The sequence below is a fragment of the Nerophis ophidion genome, linkage group LG18 (assembly GCF_033978795.1).
Source record: "Nerophis ophidion isolate RoL-2023_Sa linkage group LG18, RoL_Noph_v1.0, whole genome shotgun sequence".
NCBI classification, from domain to species: Eukaryota; Metazoa; Chordata; class Actinopteri; order Syngnathiformes; family Syngnathidae; genus Nerophis; species Nerophis ophidion.
The window spans coordinates 890,015-916,140 of record NC_084628.1 but is presented as its reverse complement, the minus strand read 5'-3'; the positions used below and the strand labels follow the sequence as shown (position 1 = coordinate 916,140).

Below are 26,126 nucleotides of genomic sequence, written 5' to 3'. Positions count from 1 at the left end.
GTCTAGACACTGCAGCAGCTCCGCAAATGCCTACCCGTTCTTTGCCTCATCTTCCGCGAGAGCTTTTTCGTCTTCCTCATCTATGTGCGGGTAACCCAGGATAACTTCTCTGAGACCACGTAACTCCATGTGTGCGAGGAACCTCGTTTCCCAGAGTTCGGAACTGTTGTCGTCGCCGTCGAATAAAAGTCTAAACCACCTTTGGCCTGAATGATTGGGCCCATAACTTGTAGCATTACTCTTTTCTGCAGCAGACCAATCGTTATAACAGTCACCAATGTGGTTAGCTAGCACTTTATAGTCACATGAGGAAACAAACAAACTGCGATTATTTCTTTGGTCCAGGAACTTACTGCACCGTTTATTTTGCGCATGGTCACAAAAACCATTTCAGTGCACGCAGGCACATGACGTCACTGCGTAAGATATTCAACATGGCTTTGCTATTTAAATTTTTCAATGTGCTTAACAATAACGTCACTAGGCCATGAACGTCAGCAAAGTTTTCCTCTGTCAAAATGACAATGCCACAACAAGTTCACTGACCTTTACCATGAACTGATTAATTTATAAAAGTTGAAAAACGTATTCGGGTGTTACCATTTAGTGGGTGTTACCATTTAGTGGTCAATTGTACGGAATATGTACTGAACTGTGCAATCTACTAATAAAAGTTTCAATCAATCAATCAATCAAACCTCCTTGACTAACATAGTCTGTCCATAAACAGTGCAGTGTGCAGTACTCACCACAGGATGGCAGTAGTGTTAGCATGTGATCCTGTCCAAACAAAGAAACAGGAAGTTGCAGTAGAAGGGGGAAGGTAGAATTCCTAGTTGAGTCGTTCAGTTGATGAAACAACACAGGTTAGTTTTCAAAAATAACAACCGTATTAATTCCCATAAACTTTTGTGTCATTTTAAAGATTCTAATAACTGTACTGTCACACCAGCACACACGGACAAGTGTGTCTGTACTAGTAAACCGGAAGTGGTTGTGAAGGGGGACAGGGACTCTTCCCGGTTGAGCTGAGGCGTGCATGATGGGAACACATAGTTGTGTTCAAATGTGTAATATAAATAGTAATAATATAGTAATGGTCAGACAGTGTTGTGTAGTAGACTCTTGTATATGTGCAGGCTTGTTGAGTGTGTGTGTTTACTAGTGTGGACGTGATGATGCCATCACTTAACATGGTGTGTGTGTGAATGACTTGTGTGTGTGAGACATGTACAACTCATACTTACCTGGCAGGGGAGATACCATGATCAAGAAGGTGGTTTACCTAGGGTGAGGCTCAGCCATTGCACTCCGGCTGTGCTGACCCTTACGAATTCCCCAAATGTGGGAATCTCGACTGCATAATTTGTGGTAGTGGGGGACTGCGTTCGCGCTCTCCCCTGATCTTCTGTGTAATGAAAAATGTCTACTTACAATATCTCAAAGTGAGAAAGTTAGTAAATAGTTCTTAATCATTACACTATGTGCTTTTCATTTTATTTGAATAGTTACTTCTCACAAAAACAGTACTTATATGTGAAAGCTGCTGCTATCCAATGGTAACAACTGAGTAGTCTGTAATAGTTTCAGTTAATATCCTCAAATTGTAATCTAAGAAAACTCTCCAACCCTGAAGTTCAGTTTATTAAACCATCACTCTACTATAATTTGAAATAAATAAATCTACCAGAAAATATATGATCAGATCCTTAAACTACTGTTTCTTAAACATTCTTTGACGTAATAAAGATGTGAATATACTAGAAAACAGATTTAGCCCTTTAGCTATTCCCACACCCTAGTCCACCGAGCACCACACTTTAGTCATAGGGGACTTCATCACCCGAAACATAAAGCTTAGCAAACCAGCCACAATAAAGTGTATTCCCAGGGCCAGAGCACCTGAGATCGAAGCTAATCTTAGGGAGCTGACTCGCAACAGGCCTAGTAAACACGTACGACAGGCTAATCGCACCAGTAGTTATGCGAACATGGTTATACACGTTGGCTCCAATGACACTAGCATGAGACAGTCAGAGATTACAAAGAGAAACGTAGCCATGATTTGTGATCTCGCTAGGAAGATGTCCAGGCATCGAGTAATTGTCTCTGGCCCCCGACACTGATGAGAGATATAGCAGATTAGTCTCGCTTAACAAGTGGCTGGCTAGCTCCTGTAGACAACAGGGACTAACATATATTGATAATTGGCACTCCTTCTGGGGAAAACCTGGCTTGCTGATGAGAGACGGCCTTCACCCTAACCGGGAAGGCTCTATCATCTTTACTAGGAACATAGATTTCTCTATAAGTCACATTTGACCAACTGCACTAGAGCAAGCCCAGTCACAGGCAATTACAGAGCCTGCTAGTCTGGCTGAGGAGTCAGTTAAGTTAGAACTAACAAGCGCCAGGCTGGATAATCCCTGCACACATAGCAATTTCCTTAGGATAATACACAACTCACATAATGTATTTTCTGTGAGTTGGACATGCGTTCTACTGCGGCGGCAAATTATGATGCGTGCCCTGCACTCTTCAGCATCTACATGCTGCCACTAGGCGACATCATACGCAAATACGGTGTTAGCTTTCACTGTTATGCTGATGGCACCCAACTCTACATGCCCCTAAAGCTGACCAACACACCGGATTGTAGTCAGATGGAGGCGTGTCTTAATGAAATTAAACAATGGATGTCCGCCAACTTTTTGCAACTCAACACCCAAAAAACGGAAATGCTGATTATCGGTCCTGCTAGACACCGACCTCTATTTAATAATACAACTTTAACATTTGACAACCAAACAATTAAACAAGGCGACTCGATAAAGAATCTGGGTGTTATCTTCAACCCAACTCTTTCCTTTGAGTCACACATTAAAAGCGTTACTAAAACGGCCTTCTTTCTTGAATCTCTCTACCCTGACAGACTCCTCTTGACGTTCGCAAACAGACACTGCAGCTGTAGTAGAGATTCTGTTACTTTTAAAAAGACTGTGTGTGCGTTTCCGGCCTGTCCAATAAACAATGTGTGACTAGATGTCTTGGTTGTTAAATATGTTTTACTGCACTGAAATGAAAATAATAAATAAATAAAAGTGGGAAATAAAAAAAATAGTAATAGCCTACTAAAATCACTCGCGGCATTGGGGCAAGCAGAGCAGAGAGCGAGAGCGTTGTCGCAATACACCGCTTCCCACCTACAGCTTTCTTCTTTGAGGTCTCCATTATTCATTGAACAAATTGCAAAAGATTCAGCAACACAGACGTCCATAATACTGTAGAATTATGCGATGAAAAGAAACGATGCTGGAACAAAATGTCCTCTACAATGCGTGACGTCACGCGCACGCGTCATCATACCGAGACGTTTTAGCTTGATAATTCCGCGCAAAATTTAAAATTGCAATTTAGTAAACTAAACTGGCCGTATTGGCATGTGTTGCAATGTTAATAATCATTGATATATAAACTATCAGACTGCGTGGTCGGTAGTAGTGGGTTTCAGTAGGCCTTTAAAAGACCTGCCGTCAGAGCCAACAAATTGCTGCTGCCAACCTGCTAAGCTAACAAAACAGCTTGAGCTAAAATGCTGGGACTCATGGTGCGTTCCATTTGTACCGGGAAGTCGAAATTTCTGAGTTCCTAGTCATAATTTCAACTGGATAAATAAATAAATGATAAATGGGTTGTACTTGTATAGCGCTTTTCTACCTTCAAGGTACTCAAAGCACTTTGACACTACTTCCACATTTACCCATTCACACACACATTCACACACTGATGGAGGGAGCTGCCATGCAAGGCGCTAACCAGCACCCATCAGGAGCAAGGGTGAAGTGTCTTGCTCAGGACACAACGGATGTGACGAGGTTGGTACTAGGTGGGGATTGAACCAGGGACCCTCGGGTTGCGCACGGCCACTCTACCACTGCGCCACGCCGTCCCTGGAACAATCCTGGAGGTCTAATTTCCGACTCGGAAAGTCTGAATATTCTCACCGCCCTCGAGTTTGTTTCAAAGCTGGCAGCTCTGGATGTAAACAATGTTATACGCTTCTATAATATTTGTCATTAGAACTTCTGATTATTTTTTGTCGCAGTAAATCGACCATGAGGAGCAGGAGTGATCAAACACTTCCAGTCATTAAAAGTATTTTATAGCCTTCAAAACAGTGCAGTCATTCAAAAAGTGCATGGTTGTTGTTTGGTGTGTTGATATGTGACGTGGTGGTAGGGCTGGGCAATATGGCCTTTTTTAGGCCATATATTTCAATACATGATATACGTATATCTTAGGGGTGTAACGGTACGTGTATTTGTATTGAACCGTTTCGGTACAGGGGTTCCGGTTCGGTGCGTAGCAGTACCAAACGAGTTACACACGAACATATGAAGTAGCCGCCTATGCTAAAGTCTTAATAAGCTGCTCCGCTCCGTTCTGCCTCTGTCTGTACACAGCACCCTGCATTGTCCCTCCACACAACCAACCATGTGATTGGTTACATACAAAGCCAATCAGCAATGCGTATTCAGAGCGCATGTCGTCAGCGCTTTAGTGTCGATGTCGAGCAGATAGGTGTTTAGCAGGGGAGCAACGCACTCTCCCCAAAATGTATTCCAAGTCAACTACTTTCTAAACATCACTATGAACCCGTTGACCTTCTAGAAACAAACTTCAGCTCAGCTCACTCGCAGTTGGCTTTAGGTGAAGGCTAGTTAGCTTTTAGCCTAACGTTAGCTCATTTTGCTGTGTTTGCGTGTGTGCGTGTGTGTGTGTGTGTTACGGACAGTGTTGTTTGAGGTGTTTAAGCAGCAAAAAAGGACATTAAATGAAGAGTTTCTGTCTCTGATAGTGTATGAAATAATTCAAGTGCATCATAAAGCCTACATGAACTCCATGGTTGTCAGGGATGAATTTTTAGCTATAGTTACATGAATCATTAGTAATGTAGCACTGTAACAGCATAGTTTTGAATGGCAGGGTCCATGCTATCACATGTTGATACAAATATAACATTTACATAATAAAAATCAACTACAGGCTTCCCCAATGCTGTAATAAATTAAGCATGATGAGTTGACTTGAAACTGTTTAATGTTGCACTTTATATATGTAGAAGAAAAGTTGTGTCATTTTATTTAATCAAAGCAACAACTTGAAGCGGTTTAATGCGGATTAACGTGGGCAGAATTATTAGAGGGTTCCCAATGTTAAAAGGATCAAGCCATTGTTTACAAATATGGTAAATAAATACCAAAAAATGTATATTTTGTTGTTTTCTTACTGTACCGAAAATGAACCGAACCATGACCTCTGAACCGAGGTACTTACCGAACCGAAATTTTAGTGTACCGTTACACCCCTAGTATATCTCGATATTTTGCCTTAGCCTTGAATGAACACTTGATACATATAATCACAGCAGTATGATGATTCTATGTGTCTACATTAAAACATTGTTCTTCATACCGCATTAGTATATGCTCGTTTTAAACTTTCATGCAGAGAGGGAAATCACAACTAAGTCAATTGACCAAAACTGTATTTATCAAACAGTTGTTAAGCAGTGGCACAAACATTCATGTCATTTCCAAAACAGAAAGTGCAAGATTGTCAGAGACATTTTAAAACAAGCTATGAGTGCACTTTTGTGCAAGATGTCACTAAGATGACATATCAAAACAACACTAAATTAAGGTGCACTATTTGTACAGAACGCCACTACAATAGTTTAAGATGAATAAAGTGCACTTTTGTGCATGATTTTGTGGGCATATGGCACCAAATGGAGATGTTGACATGCGGAGTACGCACTCTTCATTCTCTAGCAGGTGACCATTTAAATGATGCTACATCCATCCATCCATTTTCTACCGCTTATTCCCTTTTGGGGTCGTGGGAGGCGCTGGCGCCTATCTCAGCTACAATCGGGCGGAAGGCGGGGTACACCCTGGACAAGTCGCCACCTCATCGCAGGGCCAACACAGATAGACAGACAACATTCACACTCACATTCACACACTAGGGCCATTTTTTTGTGTGTTGCCAATCAACCTATCCCCAGGTGCATGTCTTTGGAAGTGGGAGGAAGCCGGAGTACCCGGAGGGAACCCACGCATTCACGGGGAGAACATGCAAACTCCACACAGAAAGATCCCGAGCCTGGATTTGAACCCAGGACTGCAGGACCTTCGTATTGTGAGGCAGACGCACATATTCGCAGTAAATCTTCCGAGGATGTCGTAGTCGTAGTGGTTTGTACAGTCCTTTGAGATATTTGTGATTTAGGGCTATATAAATAAACATTGATTGATAATGCTACTTTTGGTAGCAACGCTTTAGCACCACACTTGACAAATTCTTACTTAATATTTTTGTACAATTGGTCTATATGGTTAAAATGCTTTTGTGCTAAAAAGTTTTTTACGTGAGGGAAAATGAGCTTGTTGAATGTGTGTTTGCTAGTGTGTACGTGATGATGCCATCACTTAACATGGTGTGTGTGTGAATGACTTGTGTGTGTGAGACATGTACAACTCATACTTACCTGGCAGGGGAGATACCATGATCAAGAAGGTGGTTCACCTAGGGTGAGGCTCAGCCATTGCACTCCGGCTGTGCTGACCCTTACGAATTCCCCAAATGTGGGAATCTCGACTGCATAATTTGTGGTAGTGGGGGACTGCGTTCGCGCTCTCCCCTGATCTTCTGTGTAATGAAAAATGTCTACTTACAATATCTCAAAGTGAGAAAGTTAGTAAATAGTTCTTAATCATTACACTATGTGCTTTTCATTTTATTTGAATAGTTACTTCTCACAAAAACAGTACTTATATGTGAAAGCTGCTGCTATCCAATGGTAACAACTGAGTAGTCTGTAATAGTTTCAGCTAATATCCTCAAATTGTAATCTAAGAAAACTCTCCAACCCTGAAGTTCAGTTTATTAAACCATCACTCTACTATAATTTGAAATAAATAAATCTACCAGAAAATATATGATCAGATCCTTAAACTACTGTTTCTTAAACATTCTTTGACGTAATAAAGATGTGAATATACTAGAAAACAGATTTAGCCCTTTAGCTATTCCCACACCCTAGTCCACCGAGCACCACACTTTAGTCATAGGGGACTTCATCACCCGAAACATAAAGCTTAGCAAACCAGCCACAATAAAGTGTATTCCCAGGGCCAGAGCACCTGAGATCGAAGCTAATCTTAGGGAGCTGACTCGCAACAGGCCTAGTAAACACGTACGACAGGCTAATCGCACCAGTAGTTATGCGAACATGGTTATACACGTTGGCTCCAATGACACTAGCATGAGACAGTCAGAGATTACAAAGAGAAACGTAGCCATGATTTGTGATCTCGCTAGGAAGATGTCCAGGCATCGAGTAATTGTCTCTGGCCCCCGACACTGATGAGAGATATAGCAGATTAGTCTCGCTTAACAAGTGGCTGGCTAGCTCCTGTAGACAACAGGGACTAACATATATTGATAATTGGCACTCCTTCTGGGGAAAACCTGGCTTGCTGATGAGAGACGGCCTTCACCCTAACCGGGAAGGCTCTATCATCTTTACTAGGAACATAGATTTCTCTATAAGTCACATTTGACCAACTGCACTAGAGCAAGCCCAGTCACAGGCAATTACAGAGCCTGCTAGTCTGGCTGAGGAGTCAGTTAAGTTAGAACTAACAAGCGCCAGGCTGGATAATCCCTGCACACATAGCAATTTCCTTAGGATAATACACAACTCACATAATGTATTTTCTGTGAGTTGGACATGCGTTCTACTGCGGCGGCAAATTATGATGCGTGCCCTGCACTCTTCAGCATCTACATGCTGCCACTAGGCGACATCATACGCAAATACGGTGTTAGCTTTCACTGTTATGCTGATGGCACCCAACTCTACATGCCCCTAAAGCTGGCCAACACACCGGATTGTAGTCAGATGGAGGCGTGTCTTAATGAAATTAAACAATGGATGTCCGCCAACTTTTTGCAACTCAACACCCAAAAAACGGAAATGCTGATTATCGGTCCTGCTAGACACCGACCTCTATTTAATAATACAACTTTAACATTTGACAACCAAACAATTAAACAAGGCGACTCGATAAAGAATCTGGGTGTTATCTTCAACCCAACTCTTTCCTTTGAGTCACACATTAAAAGCGTTACTAAAACGGCCTTCTTTCTTGAATCTCTCTACCCTGACAGACTCCTCTTGACGTTCGCAAACAGACACTGCAGCTGTAGTAGAGATTCTGTTACTTTTAAAAAGACTGTGTGTGCGTTTCCGGCCTGTCCAATAAACAATGTGTGACTAGATGTCTTGGTTGTTAAATATGTTTTACTGCACTGAAATGAAAATAATAAATAAATAAAAGTGGGAAATAAAAAAAATAGTAATAGCCTACTAAAATCACTCGCGGCATTGGGGCAAGCAGAGCAGAGAGCGAGAGCGTTGTCGCAATACACCGCTTCCCACCTACAGCTTTCTTCTTTGAGGTCTCCATTATTCATTGAACAAATTGCAAAAGATTCAGCAACACAGACGTCCATAATACTGTAGAATTATGCGATGAAAAGAAACGATGCTGGAACAAAATGTCCTCTACAATGCGTGACGTCACGCGCACGCGTCATCATACCGAGACGTTTTAGCTTGATAATTCCGCGCAAAATTTAAAATTGCAATTAGTAAACTAAACTGGCCGTATTGGCATGTGTTGCAATGTTAATAATCATTGATATATAAACTATCAGACTGCGTGGTCGGTAGTAGTGGGTTTCAGTAGGCCTTTAAAAGACCTGCCGTCAGAGCCAACAAATTGCTGCTGCCAACCTGCTAAGCTAACAAAACAGCTTGAGCTAAAATGCTGGGACTCATGGTGCGTTCCATTTGTACCGGGAAGTCGAAATTTCTGAGTTCCTAGTCATAATTTCAACTGGATAAATAAATAAATGATAAATGGGTTGTACTTGTATAGCGCTTTTCTACCTTCAAGGTACTCAAAGCACTTTGACACTACTTCCACATTTACCCATTCACACACACATTCACACACTGATGGAGGGAGCTGCCATGCAAGGCGCTAACCAGCACCCATCAGGAGCAAGGGTGAAGTGTCTTGCTCAGGACACAACGGATGTGACGAGGTTGGTACTAGGTGGGGATTGAACCAGGGACCCTCGGGTTGCGCACGGCCACTCTACCACTGCGCCACGCCGTCCCTGGAACAATCCTGGAGGTCTAATTTCCGACTCGGAAAGTCTGAATATTCTCACCGCCCTCGAGTTTGTTTCAAAGCTGGCAGCTCTGGATGTAAACAATGTTATACGCTTCTATAATATTTGTCATTAGAACTTCTGATTATTTTTTGTCGCAGTAAATCGACCATGAGGAGCAGGAGTGATCAAACACTTCCAGTCATTAAAAGTATTTTATAGCCTTCAAAACAGTGCAGTCATTCAAAAAGTGCATGGTTGTTGTTTGGTGTGTTGATATGTGACGTGGTGGTAGGGCTGGGCAATATGGCCTTTTTTAGGCCATATATTTCAATACATGATATACGTATATCTTAGGGGTGTAACGGTACGTGTATTTGTATTGAACCGTTTCGGTACAGGGGTTCCGGTTCGGTGCGTAGCAGTACCAAACGAGTTACACACGAACATATGAAGTAGCCGCCTATGCTAAAGTCTTAATAAGCTGCTCCGCTCCGTTCTGCCTCTGTCTGTACACAGCACCCTGCATTGTCCCTCCACACAACCAACCATGTGATTGGTTACATACAAAGCCAATCAGCAATGCGTATTCAGAGCGCATGTCGTCAGCGCTTTAGTGTCGATGTCGAGCAGATAGGTGTTTAGCAGGGGAGCAACGCACTCTCCCCAAAATGTATTCCAAGTCAACTACTTTCTAAACATCACTATGAACCCGTTGACCTTCTAGAAACAAACTTCAGCTCAGCTCACTCGCAGTTGGCTTTAGGTGAAGGCTAGTTAGCTTTTAGCCTAACGTTAGCTCATTTTGCTGTGTTTGCGTGTGTGCGTGTGTGTGTGTGTGTTACGGACAGTGTTGTTTGAGGTGTTTAAGCAGCAAAAAAGGACATTAAATGAAGAGTTTCTGTCTCTGATAGTGTATGAAATAATTCAAGTGCATCATAAAGCCTACATGAACTCCATGGTTGTCAGGGATGAATTTTTAGCTATAGTTACATGAATCATTAGTAATGTAGCACTGTAACAGCATAGTTTTGAATGGCAGGGTCCATGCTATCACATGTTGATACAAATATAACATTTACATAATAAAAATCAACTACAGGCTTCCCCAATGCTGTAATAAATTAAGCATGATGAGTTGACTTGAAACTGTTTAATGTTGCACTTTATATATGTAGAAGAAAAGTTGTGTCATTTTATTTAATCAAAGCAACAACTTGAAGCGGTTTAATGCGGATTAACGTGGGCAGAATTATTAGAGGGTTCCCAATGTTAAAAGGATCAAGCCATTGTTTACAAATATGGTAAATAAATACCAAAAAATGTATATTTTGTTGTTTTCTTACTGTACCGAAAATGAACCGAACCATGACCTCTGAACCGAGGTACTTACCGAACCGAAATTTTAGTGTACCGTTACACCCCTAGTATATCTCGATATTTTGCCTTAGCCTTGAATGAACACTTGATACATATAATCACAGCAGTATGATGATTCTATGTGTCTACATTAAAACATTGTTCTTCATACCGCATTAGTATATGCTCGTTTTAAACTTTCATGCAGAGAGGGAAATCACAACTAAGTCAATTGACCAAAACTGTATTTATCAAACAGTTGTTAAGCAGTGGCACAAACATTCATGTCATTTCCAAAACAGAAAGTGCAAGATTGTCAGAGACATTTTAAAACAAGCTATGAGTGCACTTTTGTGCAAGATGTCACTAAGATGACATATCAAAACAACACTAAATTAAGGTGCACTATTTGTACAGAACGCCACTACAATAGTTTAAGATGAATAAAGTGCACTTTTGTGCATGATTTTTGTGGGCATATGGCACCAAATGGAGATGTTGACATGCGGAGTACGCACTCTTCATTCTCTAGCAGGTGACCATTTAAATGATGCTACATCCATCCATCCATTTTCTACCGCTTATTCCCTTTTGGGGTCGTGGGAGGCGCTGGCGCCTATCTCAGCTACAATCGGGCGGAAGGCGGGGTACACCCTGGACAAGTCGCCACCTCATCGCAGGGCCAACACAGATAGACAGACAACATTCACACTCACATTCACACACTAGGGCCATTTTTTTGTGTGTTGCCAATCAACCTATCCCCAGGTGCATGTCTTTGGAAGTGGGAGGAAGCCGGAGTACCCGGAGGGAACCCACGCATTCACGGGGAGAACATGCAAACTCCACACAGAAAGATCCCGAGCCTGGATTTGAACCCAGGACTGCAGGACCTTCGTATTGTGAGGCAGACGCACATATTCGCAGTAAATCTTCCGAGGATGTCGTAGTCGTAGTGGTTTGTACAGTCCTTTGAGATATTTGTGATTTAGGGCTATATAAATAAACATTGATTGATAATGCTACTTTTGGTAGCAACGCTTTAGCACCACACTTGACAAATTCTTACTTAATATTTTTGTACAATTGGTCTATATGGTTAAAATGCTTTTGTGCTAAAAAGTTTTTTACGTGAGGGAAAATGAGCTTGTTGAATGTGTGTTTGCTAGTGTGTACGTGATGATGCCATCACTTAACATGGTGTGTGTGTGAATGACTTGTGTGTGTGAGACATGTACAACTCATACTTACCTGGCAGGGGAGATACCATGATCAAGAAGGTGGTTCACCTAGGGTGAGGCTCAGCCATTGCACTCCGGCTGTGCTGACCCTTACGAATTCCCCAAATGTGGGAATCTCGACTGCATAATTTGTGGTAGTGGGGGACTGCGTTCGCGCTCTCCCCTGATATTCTGTTCAATATCAATTTCTTAGGCAACATTATTTTGTCAAGTTTAAAACTTGACACATGTAGTTCATCTAAAGCAATGTGTCTTAATCACAGATACTTAGGTATTATGGTGTTTTGACAAATGCCAAGCTAATGAGGCAACAGCAAGATGACTTATCACATATTTTAGTAAACATAAAAATATATGACTCGCATAAATGTTGGAAACCTGTGATGTCATTATCTGATGGTTAGTTTCATTCTGGAAGGGTTGAACTCAGCAGAGACATCTGCCTGCTTGCCGAACACCGACATGGCCGCTTCTGATGTTATGTCACCTATTGTCTATTATTAAACTAACCAATGCAGTAAGGAACTGCAATTTAAGTTGTTTTTTGGTACATAACTACAAAATAAAGAAATATAAAAAGTATGATCACTCAGTGAGTAATCCAAGACTTAAATGTTCGGATCAAACCAGGAAGTAAAATCCTCCATTTTCTTCTTCCGTGGTACTATATTTCTGCCTCGGTTGTGTGTTTTAATTATTTTTTGAATCAAAATAATACCCCAAAAAATGTATGTTTTGGATATTTTGTTAGGTAATAAATTAATGATCTATAAGGGTTTGGTGAAAAAAGCTCCATCCTTGGGTTCGATAGTGAGTTTCTTGACTATATGACAACATGCGTCATTACTTACAAATTGCTTTGATCCAAAACACGAAATGTGAGCATTTAACTAAAAACTAGCATGTTTGCCTTTTGGTAAATATATGAATGTATGTGAGTTTGTGTAAAAAGGAATGTTACCATGGTAACATGAAACCACGACTTTGTTATCTTTGCCCTGGAATATAAAAAACATTGCTCTGTCAGTTGGGAAATAATTTCAGTGAGGTACATCCTTACCTGTTACTCCAGCAATGGAGTCACAGAACATGATGAATGGAGAATCATGAGATATGATTAATGTCTCTTGTTTGCAGAGAACAGCAACACTTTGCAAAACTCATTCTGACCTTATCAAGTTTACAGAGTTTATACACGGGTTAAAAAATTATATTGTTTTATAAATGATTGTCTGAAGTGGTTGTGTGTCATTTCATTTCGCTCTAGATGTTATTCAAGTCCTCCTTATTCTGCACAACAAACAAACAACTAAACAGAAAAGTTAAAGACAAGATCGCAATGATCATTAACTGAAGTAAACATTTTCAAATAACATGCAAATGTAAACAAAAACAAACAATTTACAATACTTCATTATCCACATGTTATTAAAACATCATTATGTCAACTTAAGACCACTTCTGATTAACTTTTGTCACAGTAAATCAACCATGAGGAGCAGGAGTGATCAAACACTTCCAGTCATTAAAAGTATTTTATAGCCTTCAAAACAATGCAGTCATTCAAAAAGTGCATGGTTGTTGTTTGGTGTGTTGATATGTGACGTGGTGGCTAATAAATGTGTTGCCTTTACTTTAGCTTGTTGTGTCTGGAATGACATCCTCCCTTCTGACAATTTAGTGGCACTGCTTCTCAGTCTCTTGGCCAAGATCAACGTTAGTGTCTGTTCTCATCAGTGTAGTATCTGATGCATCCTCTATGTGGGGTCTAAATAATAAATTGATTATTGGAACAGGGAAATTACTTAAGGGTATGCTTCATCTACTCCATGCATTGACCTGATATTGCAGTACCCCCAGGAACAGTGCACCTCCTCTCTAGTCAAAATTCTTTAAATTGTTGTTCTTTACTACTGAAATGCAGATAATCAGACTCAGTACTTTGAATTCCACAGCATAATCATGGAAGGCTTAGACTGAGGTAAAATGGTCATCATTGTGCGCATGTACATTATGCATGACACAACTACCACTACAATGATGTGGGTACTTACAGGTACGTTTGTAGATCCATTTTCTTTCCTCTTCCATGTGATCTTGTTGCCCCACTCTCCTTCATCACATTATCTTCTTCTGCATTAATGTCGTTCTTCCCATATTTTTCTGTACTCTCATAACTTTGCAGTTTCGTTTTAAACTCGCCAAACGTTACAGTGTCATTTGTCTGGGTAATGTGCACGGCGAATGGCTTATATGAGTCAGGCAGCCCCTTTACTACCATGGCTATCTGAAGCCCATCACTTATCTGTTCGTCTGCTCTTCTTAATGACGTGAAAATAGTCCCTGCTCTAATAATATAGTCAATAACTGTTTCATTACCAGTCTTGTGGAGCGAGGAAAGTTCACAATACAAACTTACAACGTGGGGTTTGTCCTTTCCCGCGTGATGCTCGCAAAGAATCTCTAGTGCTGCTCTTCCATCACGTTTCGCGTCCCTCATTTTCAACAACAAACTCTTATTGTCTAGACACTGCAGCAGCTCCGCAAATGCCTACCCGTTCTTTGCCTCATCTTCCGCGAGAGCTTTTTCGTCTTCCTCATCTATGTGCGGGTAACCCAGGATAACTTCTCTGAGACCACGTAACTCCATGTGTGCGAGGAACCTCGTTTCCCAGAGTTCGGAACTGTTGTCGTCGCCGTCGAATAAAAGTCTAAACCACCTTTGGCCTGAATGATTGGGCCCATAACTTGTAGCATTACTCTTTTCTGCAGCAGACCAATCGTTATAACAGTCACCAATGTGGTTAGCTAGCACTTTATAGTCACATGAGGAAACAAACAAACTGCGATTATTTCTTTGGTCCAGGAACTTACTGCACCGTTTATTTTGCGCATGGTCACAAAAACCATTTCAGTGCACGCAGGCACATGACGTCACTGCGTAAGATATTCAACATGGCTTTGCTATTTAAATTTTTCAATGTGCTTAACAATAACGTCAATAGGCCATGAACGTCAGCAAAGTTTTCCTCTGTCAAAATGACAATGCCACAACAAGTTCACTGACCTTTACCATGAACTGATTAATTTATAAAAGTTGAAAAACGTATTCGGGTGTTACCATTTAGTGGGTGTTACCATTTAGTGGTCAATTGTACGGAATATGTACTGAACTGTGCAATCTACTAATAAAAGTTTCAATCAATCAATCAAACCTCCTTGACTAACATAGTCTGTCCATAAACAGTGCAGTGTGCAGTACTCACCACAGGATGGCAGTAGTGTTAGCATGTGATCCTGTCCAAACAAAGAAACAGGAAGTTGCAGTAGAAGGGGGAAGGTAGAATTCCTAGTTGAGTCGTTCAGTTGATGAAACAACACAGGTTAGTTTTCAAAAATAACAACCGTATTAATTCCCATAAACTTTTGTGTCATTTTAAAGATTCTAATAACTGTACTGTCACACCAGCACACACGGACAAGTGTGTCTGTACTAGTAAACCGGAAGTGGTTGTGAAGGGGGGCAGGGACTCTTCCCGGTTGAGCTGAGGCGTGCATGATGGGAACACATAGTTGTGTTCAAATGTGTAATATAAATAGTAATAATATAGTAATGGTCAGACAGTGTTGTGTAGTAGACTCTTGTATATGTGCAGGCTTGTTGAGTGTGTGTGTTTACTAGTGTGGACGTGATGATGCCATCACTTAACATGGTGTGTGTGTGAATGACTTGTGTGTGTGAGACATGTACAACTCATACTTACCTGGCAGGGGAGATACCATGATCAAGAAGGTGGTTCACCTAGGGTGAGGCTCAGCCATTGCACTCCGGCTGTGCTGACCCTTACGAATTCCCCAAATGTGGGAATCTCGACTGCATAATTTGTGGTAGTGGGGGACTGCGTTCGCGCTCTCCCCTGATCTTCTGTGTAATGAAAAATGTCTACTTACAATATCTCAAAGTGAGAAAGTTAGTAAATAGTTCTTAATCATTACACTATGTGCTTTTCATTTTATTTGAATAGTTACTTCTCACAAAAACAGTACTTATATGTGAAAGCTGCTGCTATCCAATGGTAACAACTGAGTAGTCTGTAATAGTTTCAGCTAATATCCTCAAATTGTAATCTAAGAAAACTCTCCAACCCTGAAGTTCAGTTTATTAAACCATCACTCTACTATAATTTGAAATAAATAAATCTACCAGAAAATATATGATCAGATCCTTAAACTACTGTTTCTTAAACATTCTTTGACGTAATAAAGATGTGAATATACTAGAAAACAGATTTAGCCCTTTAGCTATTCCCACACCCTAGTCCACCGAGCACCACACTTTAGTCATAGGGGACTTCATCACCCGAAACATAAAGCTTAGCAAACCAGCCACAATAAAGTGTATTCCCAGGGCCAGAGCACCTGAGATCGAAGCTAATCTTAGGGAGCTGACTCGCAACAGGCCTAGTAAACACGTACGACAGGCTAATCGCACCAGTAGTTATGCGAACATGGTTATACACGTTGGCTCCAATGACACTAGCATGAGACAGTCAGAGATTACAAAGAGAAACGTAGCCATGATTTGTGATCTCACTAGGAAGATGTCCAGGCATCGAGTAATTGTCTCTGGCCCCCGACACTGATGAGAGATATAGCAGATTAGTCTCGCTTAACAAGTGGCTGGCTAGCTCCTGTAGACAACAGGGACTAACATATATTGATAATTGGCACTCCTTCTGGGGAAAACCTGGCTTGCTGATGAGAGACGGCCTTCACCCTAACCGGGAAGGCTCTATCATCTTTACTAGGAACATAGATTTCTCTATAAGTCACATTTGACCAACTGCACTAGAGCAAGCCCAGTCACAGGCAATTACAGAGCCTGCTAGTCTGGCTGAGGAGTCAGTTAAGTTAGAACTAACAAGCGCCAGGCTGGATAATCCCTGCACACATAGCAATTTCCTTAGGATAATACACAACTCACATAATGTATTTTCTGTGAGTTGGACATGCGTTCTACTGCGGCGGCAAATTATGATGCGTGCCCTGCACTCTTCAGCATCTACATGCTGCCACTAGGCGACATCATACGCAAATACGGTGTTAGCTTTCACTGTTATGCTGATGGCACCCAACTCTACATGCCCCTAAAGCTGACCAACACACCGGATTGTAGTCAGATGGAGGCGTGTCTTAATGAAATTAAACAATGGATGTCCGCCAACTTTTTGCAACTCAACACCCAAAAAACGGAAATGCTGATTATCGGTCCTGCTAGACACCGACCTCTATTTAATAATACAACTTTAACATTTGACAACCAAACAATTAAACAAGGCGACTCGATAAAGAATCTGGGTGTTATCTTCAACCCAACTCTTTCCTTTGAGTCACACATTAAAAGCGTTACTAAAACGGCCTTCTTTCTTGAATCTCTCTACCCTGACAGACTCCTCTTGACGTTCGCAAACAGACACTGCAGCTGTAGTAGAGATTCTGTTACTTTTAAAAAGACTGTGTGTGCGTTTCCGGCCTGTCCAATAAACAATGTGTGACTAGATGTCTTGGTTGTTAAATATGTTTTACTGCACTGAAATGAAAATAATAAATAAATAAAAGTGGGAAATAAAAAAAATAGTAATAGCCTACTAAAATCACTCGCGGCATTGGGGCAAGCAGAGCAGAGAGCGAGAGCGTTGTCGCAATACACCGCTTCCCACCTACAGCTTTCTTCTTTGAGGTCTCCATTATTCATTGAACAAATTGCAAAAGATTCAGCAACACAGACGTCCATAATACTGTAGAATTATGCGATGAAAAGAAACGATGCTGGAACAAAATGTCCTCTACAATGCGTGACGTCACGCGCACGCGTCATCATACCGAGACGTTTTAGCTTGATAATTCCGCGCAAAATTTAAAATTGCAATTTAGTAAACTAAACTGGCCGTATTGGCATGTGTTGCAATGTTAATAATCATTGATATATAAACTATCAGACTGCGTGGTCGGTAGTAGTGGGTTTCAGTAGGCCTTTAAAAGACCTGCCGTCAGAGCCAACAAATTGCTGCTGCCAACCTGCTAAGCTAACAAAACAGCTTGAGCTAAAATGCTGGGACTCATGGTGCGTTCCATTTGTACCGGGAAGTCGAAATTTCTGAGTTCCTAGTCATAATTTCAACTGGATAAATAAATAAATGATAAATGGGTTGTACTTGTATAGCGCTTTTCTACCTTCAAGGTACTCAAAGCACTTTGACACTACTTCCACATTTACCCATTCACACACACATTCACACACTGATGGAGGGAGCTGCCATGCAAGGCGCTAACCAGCACCCATCAGGAGCAAGGGTGAAGTGTCTTGCTCAGGACACAACGGATGTGACGAGGTTGGTACTAGGTGGGGATTGAACCAGGGACCCTCGGGTTGCGCACGGCCACTCTACCACTGCGCCACGCCGTCCCTGGAACAATCCTGGAGGTCTAATTTCCGACTCGGAAAGTCTGAATATTCTCACCGCCCTCGAGTTTGTTTCAAAGCTGGCAGCTCTGGATGTAAACAATGTTATACGCTTCTATAATATTTGTCATTAGAACTTCTGATTATTTTTTGTCGCAGTAAATCGACCATGAGGAGCAGGAGTGATCAAACACTTCCAGTCATTAAAAGTATTTTATAGCCTTCAAAACAGTGCAGTCATTCAAAAAGTGCATGGTTGTTGTTTGGTGTGTTGATATGTGACGTGGTGGTAGGGCTGGGCAATATGGCCTTTTTTAGGCCATATATTTCAATACATGATATACGTATATCTTAGGGGTGTAACGGTACGTGTATTTGTATTGAACCGTTTCGGTACAGGGGTTCCGGTTCGGTGCGTAGCAGTACCAAACGAGTTACACACGAACATATGAAGTAGCCGCCTATGCTAAAGTCTTAATAAGCTGCTCCGCTCCGTTCTGCCTCTGTCTGTACACAGCACCCTGCATTGTCCCTCCACACAACCAACCATGTGATTGGTTACATACAAAGCCAATCAGCAATGCGTATTCAGAGCGCATGTCGTCAGCGCTTTAGTGTCGATGTCGAGCAGATAGGTGTTTAGCAGGGGAGCAACGCACTCTCCCCAAAATGTATTCCAAGTCAACTACTTTCTAAACATCACTATGAACCCGTTGACCTTCTAGAAACAAACTTCAGCTCAGCTCACTCGCAGTTGGCTTTAGGTGAAGGCTAGTTAGCTTTTAGCCTAACGTTAGCTCATTTTGCTGTGTTTGCGTGTGTGCGTGTGTGTGTGTGTGTTACGGACAGTGTTGTTTGAGGTGTTTAAGCAGCAAAAAAGGACATTAAATGAAGAGTTTCTGTCTCTGATAGTGTATGAAATAATTCAAGTGCATCATAAAGCCTACATGAACTCCATGGTTGTCAGGGATGAATTTTTAGCTATAGTTACATGAATCATTAGTAATGTAGCACTGTAACAGCATAGTTTTGAATGGCAGGGTCCATGCTATCACATGTTGATACAAATATAACATTTACATAATAAAAATCAACTACAGGCTTCCCCAATGCTGTAATAAATTAAGCATGATGAGTTGACTTGAAACTGTTTAATGTTGCACTTTATATATGTAGAAGAAAAGTTGTGTCATTTTATTTAATCAAAGCAACAACTTGAAGCGGTTTAATGCGGATTAACGTGGGCAGAATTATTAGAGGGTTCCCAATGTTAAAAGGATCAAGCCATTGTTTACAAATATGGTAAATAAATACCAAAAAATGTATATTTTGTTGTTTTCTTACTGTACCGAAAATGAACCGAACCATGACCTCTGAACCGAGGTACTTACCGAACCGAAATTTTAGTGTACCGTTACACCCCTAGTATATCTCGATATTTTGCCTTAGCCTTGAATGAACACTTGATACATATAATCACAGCAGTATGATGATTCTATGTGTCTACATTAAAACATTGTTCTTCATACCGCATTAGTATATGCTCGTTTTAAACTTTCATGCAGAGAGGGAAATCACAACTAAGTCAATTGACCAAAACTGTATTTATCAAACAGTTGTTAAGCAGTGGCACAAACATCCATGTCATTTCCAAAACAGAAAGTGCAAGATTGTCAGAGACATTTTAAAACAAGCTATGAGTGCACTTTTGTGCAAGATGTCACTAAGATGACATATCAAAACAACACTAAATTAAGGTGCACTATTTGTACAGAACGCCACTACAATAGTTTAAGATGAATAAAGTGCACTTTTGTGCATGATTTTTGTGGGCATATGGCACCAAATGGAGATGTTGACATGCGGAGTACGCACTCTTCATTCTCTAGCAGGTGACCATTTAAATGATGCTACATCCATCCATCCATTTTCTACCGCTTATTCCCTTTTGGGGTCGTGGGAGGCGCTGGCGCCTATCTCAGCTACAATCGGGCGGAAGGCGGGGTACACCCTGGACAAGTCGCCACCTCATCGCAGGGCCAACACAGATAGACAGACAACATTCACACTCACATTCACACACTAGGGCCATTTTTTTGTGTGTTGCCAATCAACCTATCCCCAGGTGCATGTCTTTGGAAGTGGGAGGAAGCCGGAGTACCCGGAGGGAACCCACGCATTCACGGGGAGAACATGCAAACTCCACACAGAAAGATCCCGAGCCTGGATTTGAACCCAGGACTGCAGGACCTTCGTATTGTGAGGCAGACGCACATATTCACAGTAAATCTTCCGAGGATGTCGTAGTCGTAGTGGTTTGTACAGTCCTTTGAGATATTTGTGATTTAGGGCTATATAAATAAACATTGATTGATAATGCTACTTTTGGTAGCAACGCTTTAGCACCACACTTGACAAATTCTTACTTAATATTTTTGTACAATTGGTCTATATGGTTAAAATGCTTTTGTGCTAAAAAGTTTTTTACGTGAGGGAAAATGAGCTTGTTGAATGTGTGTTTGCTAGTGTGTACGTGATGATGCCATCACTTAACATGGTGTGTGTGTGAATGACTTGTGTGTGTGAGACATGTACAACTCATACTTACCTGGCAGGGGAGATACCATGATCAAGAAGGTGGTTCACCTAGGGTGAGGCTCAGCCATTGCACTCCGGCTGTGCTGACCCTTACGAATTCCCCAAATGTGGGAATCTCGACTGCATAATTTGTGGTAGTGGGGGACTGCGTTCGCGCTCTCCCCTGATATTCTGTTCAATATCAATTTCTTAGGCAACATTATTTTGTCAAGTTTAAAACTTGACACATGTAGTTCATCTAAAGCAATGTGTCTTAATCACAGATACTTAGGTATTATGGTGTTTTGACAAATGCCAAGCTAATGAGGCAACAGCAAGATGACTTATCACATATTTTAGTAAACATAAAAATATATGACTCGCATAAATGTTGGAAACCTGTGATGTCATTATCTGATGGTTAGTTTCATTCTGGAAGGGTTGAACTCAGCAGAGACATCTGCCTGCTTGCCGAACACCGACATGGCCGCTTCTGATGTTATGTCACCTATTGTCTATTATTAAACTAACCAATGCAGTAAGGAACTGCAATTTAAGTCGTTTTTTGGTACATAACTACAAAATAAAGAAATATAAAAAGTATGATCACTCAGTGAGTAATCCAAGACTTAAATGTTCGGATCAAACCAGGAAGTAAAATCCTCCATTTTCTTCTTCCGTGGTACTATATTTCTGCCTCGGTTGTGTGTTTTAATTATTTTTTGAATCAAAATAATACCCCCAAAAATGTATGTTTTGGATATTTTGTTAGGTAATAAATTAATGATCTATAAGGGTTTGGTGAAAAAAGCTCCATCCTTGGGTTCGATAGTGAGTTTCTTGACTATATGACAACATGCGTCATTACTTACAAATTGGTTTGATCCAAAACACGAAATGTGAGCATTTAACTAAAAACTAGCATGTTTGCCTTTTGGTAAATATATGAATGTATGTGAGTTTGTGTAAAAAGGAATGTTACCATGGTAACATGAAACCACGACTTTGTTATCTTTGCCCTGGAATATAAAAAACATTGCTCTGTCAGTTGGGAAATAATTTCAGTGAGGTACATCCTTACCTGTTACTCCAGCAATGGAGTCACAGAACATGATGAATGGAGAATCATGAGATATGATTAATGTCTCTTGTTTGCAGAGAACAGCAACACTTTGCAAAACTCATTCTGACCTTATCAAGTTTACAGAGTTTATTAATATACACGGGTTAAAAAATTATATTGTTTTATAAATGATTGTCTGAAGTGGTTGTGTGTCATTTCATTTCGCTCTAGATGTTATTCAAGTCCTCCTTATTCTGCACAACAAACAAACAACTAAACAGAAAAGTTAAAGACAAGATCGCAATGATCATTAACTGAAGTAAACATTTTCAAATAACATGCAAATGTAAACAAAAACAAACAATTTACAATACTTCATTATCCACATGTTATTAAAACATCATTATGTCAACTTAAGACCACTTCTGATTAACTTTTGTCACAGTAAATCAACCATGAGGAGCAGGAGTGATCAAACACTTCCAGTCATTAAAAGTATTTTATAGCCTTCAAAACAATGCAGTCATTCAAAAAGTGCATGGTTGTTGTTTGGTGTGTTGATATGTGACGTGGTGGCTAATAAATGTGTTGCCTTTACTTTAGCTTGTTGTGTCTGGAATGACATCCTCCCTTCTGACAATTTAGTGGCACTGCTTCTCAGTCTCTTGGCCAAGATCAACGTTAGTGTCTGTTCTCATCAGTGTAGTATCTGATGCATCCTCTATGTGGGGTCTAAATAATAAATTGATTATTGGAACAGGGAAATTACTTAAGGGTATGCTTCATCTACTCCATGCATTGACCTGATATTGCAGTACCCCCAGGAACAGTGCACCTCCTCTCTAGTCAAAATTCTTTAAATTGTTGTTCTTTACTACTGAAATGCAGATAATCAGACTCTGTACTTTGAATTCCACAGCATAATCATGGAAGGCTTAGACTGAGGTAAAATGGTCATCATTGTGCGCATGTACATTATGCATGACACAACTACCACTACAATGATGTGGGTACTTACAGGTACGTTTGTAGATCCATTTTCTTTCCTCTTCCATGTGATCTTGTTGCCCCACTCTCCTTCATCACATTATCTTCTTCTGCATTAATGTCGTTCTTCCCATATTTTTCTGTACTCTCATAACTTTGCAGTTTCGTTTTAAACTCGCCAAACGTTACAGTGTCATTTGTCTGGGTAATGTGCACGGCGAATGGCTTATATGAGTCAGGCAGCCCCTTTACTACCATGGCTATCTGAAGCCCATCACTTATCTGTTCGTCTGCTCTTCTTAATGACGTGAAAATAGTCCCTGCTCTAATAATATAGTCAATAACTGTTTCATTGCCAGTCTTGTGGAGCGAGGAAAGTTCACAATACAAACTTACAACGTGGGGTTTGTCCTTTCCCGCGTGATGCTCGCAAAGAATCTCTAGTGCTGCTCTTCCATCACGTTTCGCGTCCCTCATTTTCAACAACAAACTCTTATTGTCTAGACACTGCAGCAGCTCCGCAAATGCCTACCCGTTCTTTGCCTCATCTTCCGCGAGAGCTTTTTCGTCTTCCTCATCTATGTGCGGGTAACCCAGGATAACTTCTCTGAGACCACGTAACTCCATGTGTGCGAGGAACCTCGTTTCCCAGAGTTCGGAACTGTTGTCGTCGCCGTCGAATAAAAGTCTAAACCACCTTTGGCCTGAATGATTGGGCCCATAACTTGTAGCATTACTCTTTTCTGCAGCAGACCAATCGTTATAACAGTCACCAATGTGGTTAGCTAGCACTTTATAGTCACATGAGGAAACAAACAAACTGCGATTATTTCTTTGGTCCAGGAACTTACTGCACCGTTTATTTTGCGCATGGTCACAAAAACCATTTCAGTGCACGCAGGCACATGACGTCACTGCGTAAGATATTCAACATGGCTTTGCTATTTAAATTTTTCAATGTGCTTAACAATAACGTCAATAGGCCATGAACGTCAGCAAAGTTTTCCTCTGTCAAAATGACAATGCCACAACAAGTTCACTGACCTTTACCATGAACTGATTAATTTATAAAAGTTGAAAAACGTATTCGGGTGTTACCATTTAGTGGGTGTTACCATTTAGTGGTCAATTGTACGGAATATGTACTGAACTGTGCAATCTACTAATAAAAGTTTCAATCAATCAATCAAACCTCCTTGACTAACATAGTCTGTCCATAAACAGTGCAGTGTGCAGTACTCACCACAGGATGGCAGTAGTGTTAGCATGTGATCCTGTCCAAACAAAGAAACAGGAAGTTGCAGTAGAAGGGGGAAGGTAGAATTCCTAGTTGAGTCGTTCAGTTGATGAAACAACACAGGTTAGTTTTCAAAAATAACAACCGTATTAATTCCCATAAACTTTTGTGTCATTTTAAAGATTCTAATAACTGTACTGTCACACCAGCACACACGGATAAGTGTGTCTGTATTAGTAAACCGGAAGTGGTTGTGAAGGGGGGCAGGGACTCTTCCCGGTTGAGCTGAGGCGTGCATGATGGGAACACATAGTTGTGTTCAAATGTGTAATATAAATAGTAATAATATAGTAATGGTCAGACAGTGTTGTGTAGTAGACTCTTGTATATGTGCAGGCTTGTTGAGTGTGTGTGTTTACTAGTGTGGACGTGATGATGCCATCACTTAACATGGTGTGTGTGTGAATGACTTGTGTGTGTGAGACATGTACAACTCATACTTACCTGGCAGGGGAGATACCATGATCAAGAAGGTGGTTCACCTAGGGTGAGGCTCAGCCATTGCACTCCGGCTGTGCTGACCCTTACAAATTCCCCAAATGTGGGAATCTCGACTGCATAATTTGTGGTAGTGGGGGACTGCGTTCGCGCTCTCCCCTGATCTTCTGTGTAATGAAAAATGTCTACTTACAATATCTCAAAGTGAGAAAGTTAGTAAATAGTTCTTAATCATTACACTATGTGCTTTTCATTTTATTTGAATAGTTACTTCTCACAAAAACAGTACTTATATGTTAAAGCTGCTGCTATCCAATGGTAACAACTGAGTAGTCTGTAATAGTTTCAGCTAATATCCTCAAATTGTAATCTAAGAAAACTCTCCAACCCTGAAGTTCAGTTTATTAAACCATCACTCTACTATAATTTGAAATAAATAAATCTACCAGAAAATATATGATCAGATCCTTAAACTACTGTTTCTTAAACATTCTTTGACGTAATAAAGATGTGAATATACTAGAAAACAGATTTAGCCCTTTAGCTATTCCCACACCCTAGTCCACCGAGCACCACACTTTAGTCATAGGGGACTTCATCACCCGAAACATAAAGCTTAGCAAACCAGCCACAATAAAGTGTATTCCCAGGGCCAGAGCACCTGAGATCGAAGCTAATCTTAGGGAGCTGACTCGCAACAGGCCTAGTAAACACGTACGACAGGCTAATCGCACCAGTAGTTATGCGAACATGGTTATACACGTTGGCTCCAATGACACTAGCATGAGACAGTCAGAGATTACAAAGAGAAACGTAGCCATGATTTGTGATCTCACTAGGAAGATGTCCAGGCATCGAGTAATTGTCTCTGGCCCCCGACACTGATGAGAGATATAGCAGATTAGTCTCGCTTAACAAGTGGCTGGCTAGCTCCTGTAGACAACAGGGACTAACATATATTGATAATTGGCACTCCTTCTGGGGAAAACCTGGCTTGCTGATGAGAGACGGCCTTCACCCTAACCGGGAAGGCTCTATCATCTTTACTAGGAACATAGATTTCTCTATAAGTCACATTTGACCAACTGCACTAGAGCAAGCCCAGTCACAGGCAATTACAGAGCCTGCTAGTCTGGCTGAGGAGTCAGTTAAGTTAGAACTAACAAGCGCCAGGCTGGATAATCCCTGCACACATAGCAATTTCCTTAGGATAATACACAACTCACATAATGTATTTTCTGTGAGTTGGACATGCGTTCTACTGCGGCGGCAAATTATGATGCGTGCCCTGCACTCTTCAGCATCTACATGCTGCCACTAGGCGACATCATACGCAAATACGGTGTTAGCTTTCACTGTTATGCTGATGGCACCCAACTCTACATGCCCCTAAAGCTGACCAACACACCGGATTGTAGTCAGATGGAGGCGTGTCTTAATGAAATTAAACAA

At 41.0% G+C, this 26,126-nt stretch overlaps 1 protein-coding gene and 10 non-coding genes across 11 annotated transcripts in view; all 11 read left to right on the top strand.

Moving 5' to 3' along the window:
* The window catches only part of LOC133537411 (glycerophosphodiester phosphodiesterase domain-containing protein 5-like), a 69,269-nt gene that overhangs the window by 13,529 nt on the left and 29,614 nt on the right, over positions 1-26,126 (top strand). The gene's annotated exons all lie outside the window — the stretch shown is intronic.
* On the top strand, positions 1,240-1,403 carry LOC133537685 (U1 spliceosomal RNA). Its single transcript, XR_009802803.1, has one exon. It is a non-coding gene; the product is annotated as a U1 spliceosomal RNA (small nuclear RNA).
* On the top strand, positions 6,546-6,709 carry LOC133537665 (U1 spliceosomal RNA). Its single transcript, XR_009802784.1, has one exon. It is a non-coding gene; the product is annotated as a U1 spliceosomal RNA (small nuclear RNA).
* On the top strand, positions 11,852-12,015 carry LOC133537664 (U1 spliceosomal RNA). Its single transcript, XR_009802783.1, has one exon. It is a non-coding gene; the product is annotated as a U1 spliceosomal RNA (small nuclear RNA).
* Positions 12,887-13,019, top strand: LOC133537643 (U8 small nucleolar RNA). Its single transcript, XR_009802764.1, has one exon. It is a non-coding gene; the product is annotated as a U8 small nucleolar RNA (small nucleolar RNA).
* LOC133537628 (U2 spliceosomal RNA) lies at positions 13,535-13,725 on the top strand. The gene has a single exon (XR_009802749.1). It is a non-coding gene; the product is annotated as a U2 spliceosomal RNA (small nuclear RNA).
* LOC133537663 (U1 spliceosomal RNA) lies at positions 15,606-15,769 on the top strand. The gene has a single exon (XR_009802782.1). It is a non-coding gene; the product is annotated as a U1 spliceosomal RNA (small nuclear RNA).
* LOC133537661 (U1 spliceosomal RNA) lies at positions 20,913-21,076 on the top strand. Its single transcript, XR_009802781.1, has one exon. It is a non-coding gene; the product is annotated as a U1 spliceosomal RNA (small nuclear RNA).
* On the top strand, positions 21,948-22,080 carry LOC133537642 (U8 small nucleolar RNA). Its single transcript, XR_009802763.1, has one exon. It is a non-coding gene; the product is annotated as a U8 small nucleolar RNA (small nucleolar RNA).
* LOC133537627 (U2 spliceosomal RNA) lies at positions 22,602-22,792 on the top strand. The gene has a single exon (XR_009802748.1). It is a non-coding gene; the product is annotated as a U2 spliceosomal RNA (small nuclear RNA).
* Positions 24,673-24,836, top strand: LOC133537617 (U1 spliceosomal RNA). The gene has a single exon (XR_009802739.1). It is a non-coding gene; the product is annotated as a U1 spliceosomal RNA (small nuclear RNA).